This window comes from Pristis pectinata, chromosome 8 (genome assembly GCF_009764475.1).
Source record: "Pristis pectinata isolate sPriPec2 chromosome 8, sPriPec2.1.pri, whole genome shotgun sequence".
NCBI classification, from domain to species: Eukaryota; Metazoa; Chordata; class Chondrichthyes; order Rhinopristiformes; family Pristidae; genus Pristis; species Pristis pectinata.
The window spans coordinates 83832556-83845092 of NC_067412.1; the positions used below are offsets into that span (position 1 = coordinate 83832556).

Below are 12537 nucleotides of genomic sequence, written 5' to 3' on the forward strand. Positions count from 1 at the left end.
CTGCTGAGTTCCTCCAGCATCATAGTGTGTTTCATTCCCTATGTTGTTTGGCTTCCTGATCTCAAATGTATCACTGTTGTTAGGTATTGTACAGAGATCTGGCACTGTCAGAACAGAAGGCTTATCTTTTCAGAAAACTTGTTATGCATTTTGCTTTGGACAAAGCACCTCGTTGGCCTCTTGCGCAGTTTATGTTGGGGTGCTTGAGAGAAATAGTGATTCACTAACACATAGACTGTAAAATACTTAACGAGTGCCTAGTCAGGTTAGCAAATCCTTTTCAGAAGCAAAACAAACCTGTAGCTGCTGAAAATCTGAAATGAACATGGAAATGCTTCAAGTCCTCTATAGATCAAGCTATGTCTAAGGACGGCTGAAACAGTTGGTTTCAGTCAATGACCATTCATCAGATAAGGCAATTAGAAAACAAGCATCCTATAAGCTGCTGAAATGCCCTCTTGCCACTTTAACAGTTTCCTCCGCTCCTTTCCCTGCAGTTTTAGAACATGCTTGTTTTCCAACTTTGCCTCATTTTGACAAAAGATCATCATCCTGAAATAGTAATTCTGTTCTGCTTCCCACAGATGCTGCCTGACCTGCTGAGTATTTCCAGCATTTTGTTTTTATTTCTAATCTTCTCAATATTTTTAAAAATTCCATTAAACTCCATCCAGGCAATGCATTGTTCCTGGAATTAAACTGCCACCTGTGTAGAGTAAAAGTAAGGCACTGACCATTAAACTTTGCTCTATATGGGGAAATGGAGCAGCTGCTGAAACATTTAATCTTTAGCTACAGATTTTTTAAAGACTTTGCTTCAGATCTTGTTATGGTCAAATTATCTTATACCTAGGTATTTGCAGTATTCATTTGGCTTCTATAAATTGAAAAGAAACCAGATACCAGCATTATTTTTGTTCATTTTATTAAGAACAGTAGAACTGAGAAAAGGTTATTCAGTTGATCCAGCTCACCAAAAGAAATACAAAAATAGACATAACACTGCAGCAAAAATTGTTCTCACTTAAAATCATCCTTTGTTGCATAGAAGGATATTTGTTCCCTGTGGTGGCATTAACAACCTCACTTTCCAAGCGCACTCATGCACAAATAGGTAGTATTGTTGTTGTAGATCACTATGATTAAAAAAGAATGATCCATTTACATTTCGAGAAAACATTCATATTATTAAATTTTGTTTTCTTTCATGTAATATTTAGGGATTTTCAAGGGATATAAAACTATTAACAAAATGCAGTAATTGATCTGGTGATAGTGAGTTAGGTATTTCATTACAAGCCTCTTAAATTCTGATTCCAACATGTATCTAGTTAATACTGGGGGGTTTTCAGAGCCTTCTATTTTTGTGAACCAGACTGCATTTTATTAGGCATTTCATAAGCTTAACCTTGGTGATTCAAATACAAGTAACTTTTTTTTGCCCAGCCTACCCCACCCCATTGAAGTTTAGCACAATGGAACCACAATAACACAATAATTATTATTAAACACCTCAAGTACACAAGTAATCTGAATGTGAGATCATTAATATGTGTACAGAATAATACTGCACTTTTAAAAGTAATTCAAGTTTATAATTCATCATGATTGTTGCCTTTTGGTTTGACTAACTTCCAATGAGGAGTATAGAATTAGTTTTATTATCTCGGACCAGGAAAATGTATGGATGATCTGCCTAGAAGAGCTGGGGTGACTTCATTTCTTCACGAGAATGTCAAATCTCGATCAAAATCATTTCCTTCAATGCCCCATTCAATAGCTGCAAGCATGGAACATGTTCGATAAATGGAGGTCTTTCTTGCCTGTGATACCGGAGAAATCAGCTTTGTTCTTATCTATAGCTTCAGTCAAGCCCAACTCCTGCAAATGTTTCTAAGAGATGATAGAGGTTTTCACAGTATTAAAACTATTATTGAAAAAGAAAAAGCAAAATCAAGTTACATTTTCAACCTATTTCTAATCTATGTCAATAAGAAACATGGAGAAATACATTTACTTAATCTCAGCAATCCACTCTTTAGATCTTCACGGTTATTCCAGTATAGGCATTAAGAGTCAAACGTAGGGTATGGTGGAAAGATGTTAGTGAAGGAGCTGATTTGACAATCCAATGAGTCATTACTTTACTTTCCAAATGGTTGACTATCTTGAACTTGATTTCACACTTCTCACTGTAGGAATTGAACCCCCCCAATACTGATACAGTACTACAAATGGCTTCAGGTCAAAAATATCCCATCTTGTGATTAGATGGCATGATTGGATCTGCATACTTTTTTTCCACTCGGAAACTGAATTTGTATCCAGAAAAGTCAGATAAGATTAAGGTGCACCATCTAGTGGCAGCAAGTGTTCTACCAATATGAATTTGGGCAACAGTAATTCTTTAATGAATATGGTTCGAAAGAAAATGATCTGTTACTTGAGGAACCATTTAAAATAAGGACCAGAAGACATTTTCAGTCTTTTGAATGTTCAGTAGCAAGAAACTAAACCTAATCTATGACAGACAAATCTGGCAATACAGAGGCAATAGAAGTGTTTGAGCGAGGTCAGTGTACATTTGGAAACTGACTCCAGTTCTTTAGATGCTAATATATTGAGGAAGAGGAGGGTAAACAACAGAGCCATAGAGATTCCAGTACTAATGATGGAAAGTAGTTAGGAGTGCTGAACCTACAACTGAACACATAGAATGGAACCAAGCTATGGCAGATCTATTGAACTGCATGATGGAAAAGAAGCATTGGTGAAAGATGGTGTGATTAACCATACAGATAGGAGCAAGGAAGACAAGGTGACATGGATCACCATTGCAATATTCACAGAGAATGTAACATTTTAAGTTTGATATTATAGTTAGAAATCTTATCTGAGAGATTAAAATACGGATTTGTGGTTTTTAAATTTTTTGAGCGAGAGCACGGTATGAACAACAGAGTCATGGAGTCATACAGCGCAGAAACAGGCACATCGGCTGACCAATATTCCCAACTAAGCTAGTCCTATTTGCCCATGTTTGGCCCATATCTCTCTAAACCTTTCCTATCCATGTAACTGTCCAAGTACCTTTTAAATGTTGTTAATGTAATTCCATATACTGACCGCCCTCACCTGTTCTAAGAATGTTGCAGAAAATGACAAGGTGTATTTTCCAAAGCTTAAAGTTACTTTTTGAGGTAAGTTTGTGACAACAGTTTTGAGAAGAAGGGAAACAGCTGGAAAGTGTTTACAATATCTAACAGGAATTCCAGAAAGAAGTGTTCAGCAATTTAATGTGAATGAGATTGAGGAAGCATTAAGGAAGTTGAAGACAACCCGGAGAAAGATAAAAGGTTCTGGGATGGGGAGGTAAACTCTACAAAGATTTGGCCTTGTATTGGGGAAGAGAAAATGCTACCAAGGCATCCGAAACATATGAACTCAGTTGTGGTCCCACATACATCTATGAGCTCCTTGTACATGTGGACAGAGAAGGGAGGGGTTTAAAAGAGAAGTTTTGGTAGTGGAGGGAAGAAGCTTTGTTGTCTTTGTTCTCCAAATTGAACTTGGAGTAATGAACAAATAGGCAGAGGAGCGATATACAATAGTGTTTGATGTTTTATCAATCAAATCCGGTGAGGGGTGTTTAAATCAATTTACAAACCAATTCTGGAAGCTAAAAATTCCCACACATGCATTTCTTACATGAAGTTATTTTTTATTTGGATGTGAATTCAGGTCTTGAAAGAACTTATCTATGATTTAGTTCCTTGGTTATACAAAAGCAGTTAAGTCATGGTTCTTACCTGTAGTTCATGACTGACTTCAACATTGAGTTTGGGAAGAGAGATACTGATAGCCCGTCTTTGCATCTTGCGGAACCAAATGTTGAGCTGTTCCTTGGTCAACAACTTCTCTACTCTGTCCAGTGGCTCCACTTGACGTGGCAATATGAAAATCATGCTGGAGTATTTCTGTGCAAGGGGCATCTCAAGAACCTGAACTTTATTATCCGTATCATCATAGTAGTTGTATAATCCTAGAAAAAAATGTTAGAAACGGTAAGCACTTTAACACGTTTCCCATTGATCATAAAAGCAAAATACTGTGGATGCTGGAAACTTGGCACAAAACAGAAACTGGTGGGGATGTTCAGCAGATCAGGCAGGATCCGTGGAGGAAAAAAATGAGTTAACGTTTCAGATCAATACCATTTCATCAGAATTCTCACACTCACTCCAATTATCACTCTGACTGATGACCCTTTGAAAGTCTATTGTAAGACCTATAATTCCATAAGTAATTCACAATGTACAACATCTAACCTCTGTGGCATCCTCCCCTTCCCCAATGTAATGCCAAGTATTTTGTATTAATACTTCACTAAGTTTATTTTTCACTAATTATGACAGAATCCAAGTGGAGAAAACTTTGTAAATAACATCAGCAAAAACATACTTTTCATTTGCCTGGTTTTCTCCTTGCTTTTATTGAAGATACTAGCTTGATCTTTAAAATCTGGTTACAAGACTGTTTAATGTCCTTTGATATTTTGCCCCTTTCAGTTATATGTGGGCCCTGGCTATCCAACCATGAAGAGCAACACCACCAACTTAATCCTTTTATCGCTTGGTGTTTAACCAAACACACCTCCAGCTGAAGTCACTCTGCAGTAATCAAAGACAATAATTCAGGAGAATTTTGTTTTCACCACAAACACAGAAGCCAAGTGTAACTAATATCCCTAATGTCACAGGCTATTAACTTTTTTGGTTCTTATGATTCATAAAGTGTTATAAGTAACAAGTGCTTACCTGCACGATGCATCATGGGAACAGAGACAGTGTGACCTCTGGTTACCAAGAACCTCTTGTATCAATCATGTTCTGTTGGAAATTTTCATCCAGTGAGCTGCAAAAGCAAAGTGACAACAATTAAATGTGTAACAAAGTGCCTGCACAATGAGTAATTGTATTTGAAGTCTATCACAATTTAATACTAAATTCATCAATAGCAATATACTCACGCTTAAAATACATGACATTGACAAACAAAGCACCGTCAACATTGGACACATCCTTGGTGATTACTTTGAGTTTCCCCTCTGTGGTTTTAGAGGCCCATTCATTTATGGACTGGACCAAACTTCTCTTGTCTCTGAAATTAACCTTGGAATGATCATGTTTGTAGTGTGCCTTGCTCTTCTGAACAAACTCATCGTTGAATTTGATTGAACTGGGTCCATAAAGGCGACTGCCAATCTTCCATGTGCTGTTGCGGGAAGATTCATTGCTAACTTCATTGAACAGTTCTGAGAAAGTAGGATGAAGAACATCATCATGCAGGTTGATGTTGAGGAGGGACTTAACCTGTTTGGCTGTTTTATCTTTGGCACCCAGAGACATCACTCCCAAGGAAGAAGCTACCACCACAGGGGAGAATAGGAGGTTTTCAGATGAAAATTTCTGGTCCTTGACCATTGCCTTGTAGAGGTTGAGAGCCAGGTTCATTGTACTATCAGCCAGGATGGAAGTGTGGTCTTTCAGCTTCATGGGATCTGCTGTTACTATGGCAAGTAGCAGACTTAGGATTATTAATTTCATCTCCATGGTTTCACCCAGTAAATGCGAACCAATAACACTGTTAGTAGACAAAGAATGGAATAAAGTTATTTAAAGAAAACATAGAATTAACATATTCTAAAATTTTGGAATATTTAAAATATTTCTCTATAACAAAATGCAATGAGTATCTATGGGCAACACGCACAAATGTTGGAGGAACTCAGCAGGTCAGGCAGCATCTGTGGAGAAAAATGAACAGTCAACGTTCAGGCCAAGACCCTTCATCAGGACTCCCGGCCCGAAACGTCGACTGTTCATTTCGTTTCATAGATGCTACCTGACCCGCTGAGTTCCTCCAGCATCTTGCATGCGTTGCTCCAGATTTCCAGCATCTGCAGTCTCTCTTGTGTCACAGTGAGTATTTAGATGGTTACCAACCTGTTAATTAATTTCACAGCCACCCATTATATATTATGAACAATAAAATTTAAATGATGGGGCTTCATTTAAATTTTGCCACAAACTTCTCACCCATTCCAGTCAGAATCCAGCAGAAAAATCATGCGGCCTAGAGGCAGCCATACAGCAGGTAATTTACAAACTCAGCCTATCCTTTCATTGTGCTGGGAATGGTGGCAACTGATCAGCTATGAATGCCTGGCCCCACAAAGAAAATCAGAAAATGTTAATTCTTGCTGTCATCTGGTTCTGACCTGCTTTCTTGTTGGATTGTCTTGACAACAGACTTCTTACGCTGCTTAGTAAAAATTGTAGTCTGGATTCAGTGATGTATGAAAAAGGACTCTGCTGGCAATGAGTGAGTGACCTTGCCACCTGCTCATCTAAGCACATTAAAATCACAAGTGGTCAGTTTCTGATGTCTGTAGAGCAGCTAAGTAAAGAACAATTTTAATTGCTCAACCACCCCAGCTTCCAATAAGCATCTATGTAATATAATGTAAATACCAGAATTTTGTCTCACTTTCCCTGCCTCAATGTACTTCAACCATATTTTTTGATACATGCTTGGCTAGACTGTTGCATTCTTGTGTATCAGAACATAATGCCTGATGTGTTCCAGCTTCATAAAGGCTAATCAACTCTTTAAAATTATAGTCTTGAATACAGGGTGTTTGACATGAAGACAAGTTATTCTGACAGCCCAAAGAGATCTACACATGTTATAGGTACATTTGACATCTGGTCAGTTCTCAGTTCCACAGTTCTCAATTTTCAACCCATTTAGTTTTTGTTCATATATATGGGGAGGAGAAGGTTAATTGTGGACATGATACCCCTGTAATTTTTAAATACTTTATTTGTTGCAATTTACTTTTATGAGTGAACAATATTTCTGGATTTCAGGTCAAAATTACATTTATCTTGAAACTGCCAGTTCAAATGTGAAAATAATATTGAAATGCTCCGGTCCAGTGAAGAAGCTGCCTTTTCTTGTGAAATCAGGAGTGACTTGAGTTGAAATGCCAAAATGAAAAAAATTGATGGTTGGCATACATGATACTGACTCTGTTGAAAATGCTAACAGTTGATATATTATAAATGGTAACCTAAAGTTTGCAGCCATTTATTTTGTACCTTGAAATCTTTTCAAGGGGATGTACATCTTTGCCAAGTTCATTCTGAAAGATATAACAAATACAAGTGAAGGGTATGCAGTTCATTTGGTTATTTTATATTGAAACAATATATTGTAATGCATGGAGAGACAATTGCGGTGGGGGGAGGGGCTGAGATGGAGTGAACATGGACTTAAAAGCTCTTAATTTTCATCTTTAGTCATAACCTAACTATGCAAATTTCTGCTATATGTATTAATTCTCATCACATCTTTTGTATGGTTTATAAAGCTCAATAATTAGAAAGATTATCCATAATTAAAATAGTTAATAAATGTCTACAATTGCATCAAACGATTAGTTGTCCCATCCTTAATACAATACTTCCAGGGAACGAATTTAAAATAGTTTTGCAGCAGAATTAGCCAACAGAAATTGCTGGCTAGCCACACACTGGTAAGTCAACACTAATTTTACCACATGTACTATAAGGTAAAAAAATATCTTCCCTCTACTTATAATAAATAAATATTTATTTATATCAGTATATTCATTTTAATAAACATGTACTATTAATATTTTAACTCAGCAGTTAGTATTTTTCACAATCTGTGTATCACAGGCAAGTCCAGCGTCTGTTGCCCTAAGCTATTTAACCCTAAGAAAGTGACATTAAATCACCTTCTTGATCCATGAATTCTCACAATTGTATTCTCACAATTCTGTCTGTGACTGAATTCCAGGATTTAGACCCAGAAACTGTGAATTCAAGGCAAAATATTTCCTCGTCAGAATGGTGTTGACTTGGTGGAGAACATGCTGGTAGTGGAGTTCCCATGCGCCTGAAGCCCTTCTCCTTCCTTGCAGAGGTTGCAGATTTAGGAGGTGAGAGTAAATGCAGTATATTTTGTAAATGGAACATATTGTATCCATTGTGTATCAGTAGTGGAGGGAATAAATATTTTGTGTGTTGAATGGTGTAGCAGTCAAGCAGATTACTTTGTCCTGGGCTTCTCGAGTGTTTTGGGGGTTGCAGAGAATATTCCATCACACTACTGACAAGCCTTGCGAACGGTGGGTATCCAGCATCTGAACTACTCTCCTAACCAAAGTTCCAATTAAGTTTCTGGTCAAAGGTAACCCACAGATGTGTGGTGGGGTCTCAGTGATGGTAAGATCATTGAATCTCAGTGATAGGTGGTAGGACTCTCTCTTGTTGGAGATGGTCATTCCCTGGCACTTTTCAACCAAAGCCTGAATGTTGCCCTTGTCTTGCTACATGGAGGCATAGAATAATTCATTTACTGAGGAGTTGTAAGTGGAATTAGAATTGAATATTTTTCACGAGTGATTGTACATTCCCATTTCTGAGCTTATGCAGGGAGGAAGGTCATTGATGAAGTAGCAGAAGATGGTTAGTTCAAGGCAATGCCCTGAGTTGAGATGATTGACCTGAAATAACCACAACTATCTTCCTTTGGGCTGTGTATGATTCCAACCATTGGAGTTTTTCCCTCTTAAGTCAAGAGCAATTACTCTCATATAACCTCTGGAAATCAGCCCTTTAGTCCACAAGGGTGGAGGTCTGGAGTAAAGTGGTCTAGCCAAAACCCAAACTGGTCATCAGTGAGGATCAGTAAGTGCTACTTGGTATCATTGTCAATGATACCTTCCATCCTTTTGCTGATGGGTGAGGGTAGACTAATTAAGTAGTAATTACCTGGATTGGACTTGTCCTGCTTTTCGTAAACAAGACATATTTTCACATCATCAGACTGATGCCAGTCTTGCAACTTTACTGAACAGTCTGGCTTGTTCTGGAATGCAAGTCTTCTGTACTACACTTGGGATGTTGTCTAATCCCATAGCCTTTGCTCTATCCACTGCTCTCAGACTTTAATGATATCACGTGGAATGAATTATATTGGCTTCTGTCATAATGGGGATCTCAGGAGAAAACCAAGATGGATCATTCACTTGGCATTAATAACTGAAATTGGTTGCAATTGTTTCGTCCTTGCCTCTAGCACTCACATACTGGATTGTTGAGGATGAGAATGCTCTTGAAGCCTCCTCCTCCCATTAGCTCTTTAATTCATAGCAAGATGTTGAAGGAATGCAGAGCTGTGATCCAGAGGTCAGATGATGTGGCTCTGTCTATTGCAAGCTGTTTTTGGTGTTTAGAGCATTTGTAATCCAGTGCTGCACCATTACCAGGATGGCACCTTATTTTTAGGTATGCCTGGTGCTGCTCCCAGCACACCCTTCTGCACTCCTCATTGAAGCTGGGTTGGTCCCCTGCCCTGATATTTATGGTACAGTGAAGGATATGCCAGGCCAGGGTTGTGACAGTGCATATTTCTGATGGTACACCAGATCTGAGGGATGAGCTGTCAGATCTGTTCTGTTCTAACCTATTTAGCATGATTGTAATGCCATATGAGACAATGGTGATATTCTTAAGTCATGTGAACTTTGTCTCCACAAGGATTGTAAAGTTACTTCTACCAGTGCTATAGTGGACAAATGCATCTACCACAGAGAGGTTGGTGAGAATAAGATCATACAGATTTATCCCTCATACTGGTTTACTTGCTACATGCTGCTGACCCAATCTGGCAGCTATGTCAGTGCTGGTGATACCCAGCCACTCTTGGTGTTGGACATGAATCAGTTCTGTGCCCTTGCTACTTTTCATGCATATTTCAGGTAATTTGAACATGGGGGGCTACTGATTCATTAGCTAAGGAAGACAATTGGAGGTAACAGCAGGCTTCCTTGCCCACGTTTAACCTGATCTGGAGTCCTTATTGAGGGCTCTTCCTCTCGTATACAACCCTGCCATTCCCTCCGGTGGGCCTGTCCTGCCAGTGAGAGAGGACGGAACAAGAGATTGTGATGGGGAGTGTGACACGTTGTCTGTACAGTATAATTTCAGGCTCTCGCTTGACTAAATTGAGGACTAATTTAAAGACGACGGAAATAAATCCGTGAAGACATCTAACACCAAAAGGCCCCTCGGTTTGCTGATACTGAATATAAATCCCCAACGGAGTAAGTTTTCCTTTAAAAATCGACTTAGTATATTGAGGAATCAATGTGGGCTCTTGTTCCAAGCGAAAACACTAAAGAATATGCCACGTCAATTGTCTTCACCCACATAACCAGATCTTCCATTCCACACAAACAAAATGCTGCGGATGGATGTTGGAAATCCGAAGCTCAATGACCTGAAACGTTAACTCTTGCTCTCACAGATGCTGCCTACCTAGCCTTTTTTTTATCTTTAGTTCACCTCTTCCATCCTTCACTTTGTAAACCATGTATGACTTTGCTGCAAGTGGAAACCTTGTCCAGTACATCTTCGTGGATTTGTTCCAATTTAGAGTATCACGCAATCTGTCTACGCTGCCAATGACCTCTCGCTGATTACAAGCCCACCCCGCCCACGTCTTCCCCCTTTGCAGCGAGCAGCCCTAACCGCGGACAAATCCGACGCACCCCTCCGTCAGACCTCATACGTGGCAGCCACTTTTCATCTTCATTTTGGGGTGGGGGGCTTGTGCAGGATTTCCAGTAGGGTATCCTGGTCTATACTTCGGATGGCGTTGCACTCAACCTAGTTCTGCTCTGCAACTCAGCAATCTTGGCAGTTCTCGCACTTACCCCGGGAAATAGTCATAATCCGTGTCCTTTAATTCAGCTGGAAACATTAGAACCGAATCATTTCTTTGTTGCGGGAGACCGAAGTAACACTGGAAGGTTTCGCATGCTTACCTTGCGGATCCGCTTCAGCAGACGCCTCTTTAACCGCACATTGTGTAAGGGTCCTAACTTGAAGAGTTGAGGGCAGCCAGCTCTGACCGTACAATGAAGAAGCCTTACCTTTGTTCCCAAACGTCCGCTCCGACTCTGGACCGGGGATCTCGGCGTCGCAGCTCCAAGGCTTTCCAATCAGTCAGTGCAAACAAAGGCCACCCTCCCGTTTTATAACCAGTCCCGGGGAAAGTTCCAGAAGGAATTTACTAAACGTTTCTGAAATCCGAGCCCAGGGCACCGCCTCCTTGGGCAGAGTTACAGTATATCTCCCGGGGTCACGGGCCCGCTAAGCATTCTGCATTGGGGGTGGGGTGTGGTGAGACTCAAGAAAAATCCATTCGAGTTACTGTGGCGTTTTCTGCACAATATTAGCCTGCATTCGCATACGAAGGATAAAACTGAAAACCTGACAATCTTCATGAATTGCCAACTGGGGAAGGAGCGGGACTACAAATGTTCCAACGGGCAAAAGAAGTGTAATTTCATATTTGATACATTCCCTTTATTCTAGTATAAAATAATGTCTTACATTATCAAGCATGGCAAATGTGTTTCAGTATTGGTTTTATTTCTGAAGTTAGTTGTCCATGTTACATCAAGCATAGCTGAATTGGCTTCTTATATCGATCGAACTGATGCTTTAAAATAACCAGCAACAACTTCATATGTTTTGCTATTAAAACTCTTCCTTACTCTCTAGTTTGGTACTTAAGTAAACAAATCGAACAATATTGCAAATGAACACAACAGTTAGGCTGATTAGATGAACTGGCGAAGGAAATAGAACAAGTGATAACTTAGTTTGATTGTGAATGTTTGTTCAGAATCGTTCTATGACGAAATTTAGTGGCATTCCCATTCACATACAGCGTGCATGTCCTTCAGTCTTCACTCCTGTAACTGCCACGTCGACAGTTAGAAAGGAGGCCTTCGTCTTTTCATCTGTATGACTTTTAAAAAATAATTACATCTGCTATTGGTTACTTCTGTTTGACCCTTTCAGTTCCAAAGCGAAAATAATCGTCCTCAATAACAATTCTAGATATTTTAAACATCATATTCTATTTTCTAATCGACGTCTTGTGGAGTTATGCCCCATGGACCCCCGAACCCAGAAGATGGGTGGCATTTTAAAGAAGTGAAATTATTTATCCTCAGAATTGAACGTTCCATTTAGTGAAGTGAGTCAGCTGAACAAGCAAAGATTTTGAAAATATTTCTGGTAAACATGGACCAAAGGGCAGAATTCCAGAGCGGAGGTGAGATTGACTATCTTGAAATCAATTCAGCATTTGGTAGAATGTGGGGTTAAGGAATGCTGGTAAACTAAAATCAATGGGCATAAAGAGGGAAACACTCCAATGGTTGTTTACTTCATACAAAGGAAACTGGTTGCAGTTCATAGAGTCATACAGCACAGAAACAGGCCCTTCAGCCCAACTGGTCCATGCTAACAAAGATGCCCCATCCAAGCTAGAAAGCTTGTTGGAGGGAAATCGTTTCATCCTGTTGAAGTTCTTCAGGCAGTATCCTAGACACATCCATCCTGAATTGCTTTATCAATGTTCTCATTC

General features: G+C 39.4%; 1 pseudogene; it reads right to left on the bottom strand.

The window, feature by feature from the left end:
• Positions 1–941: 941 nt before the first annotated feature.
• On the bottom strand, positions 942–11185 carry LOC127573751 (serpin H1-like; annotated as a pseudogene).
• Positions 11186–12537: the final 1352 nt, after the last annotated feature.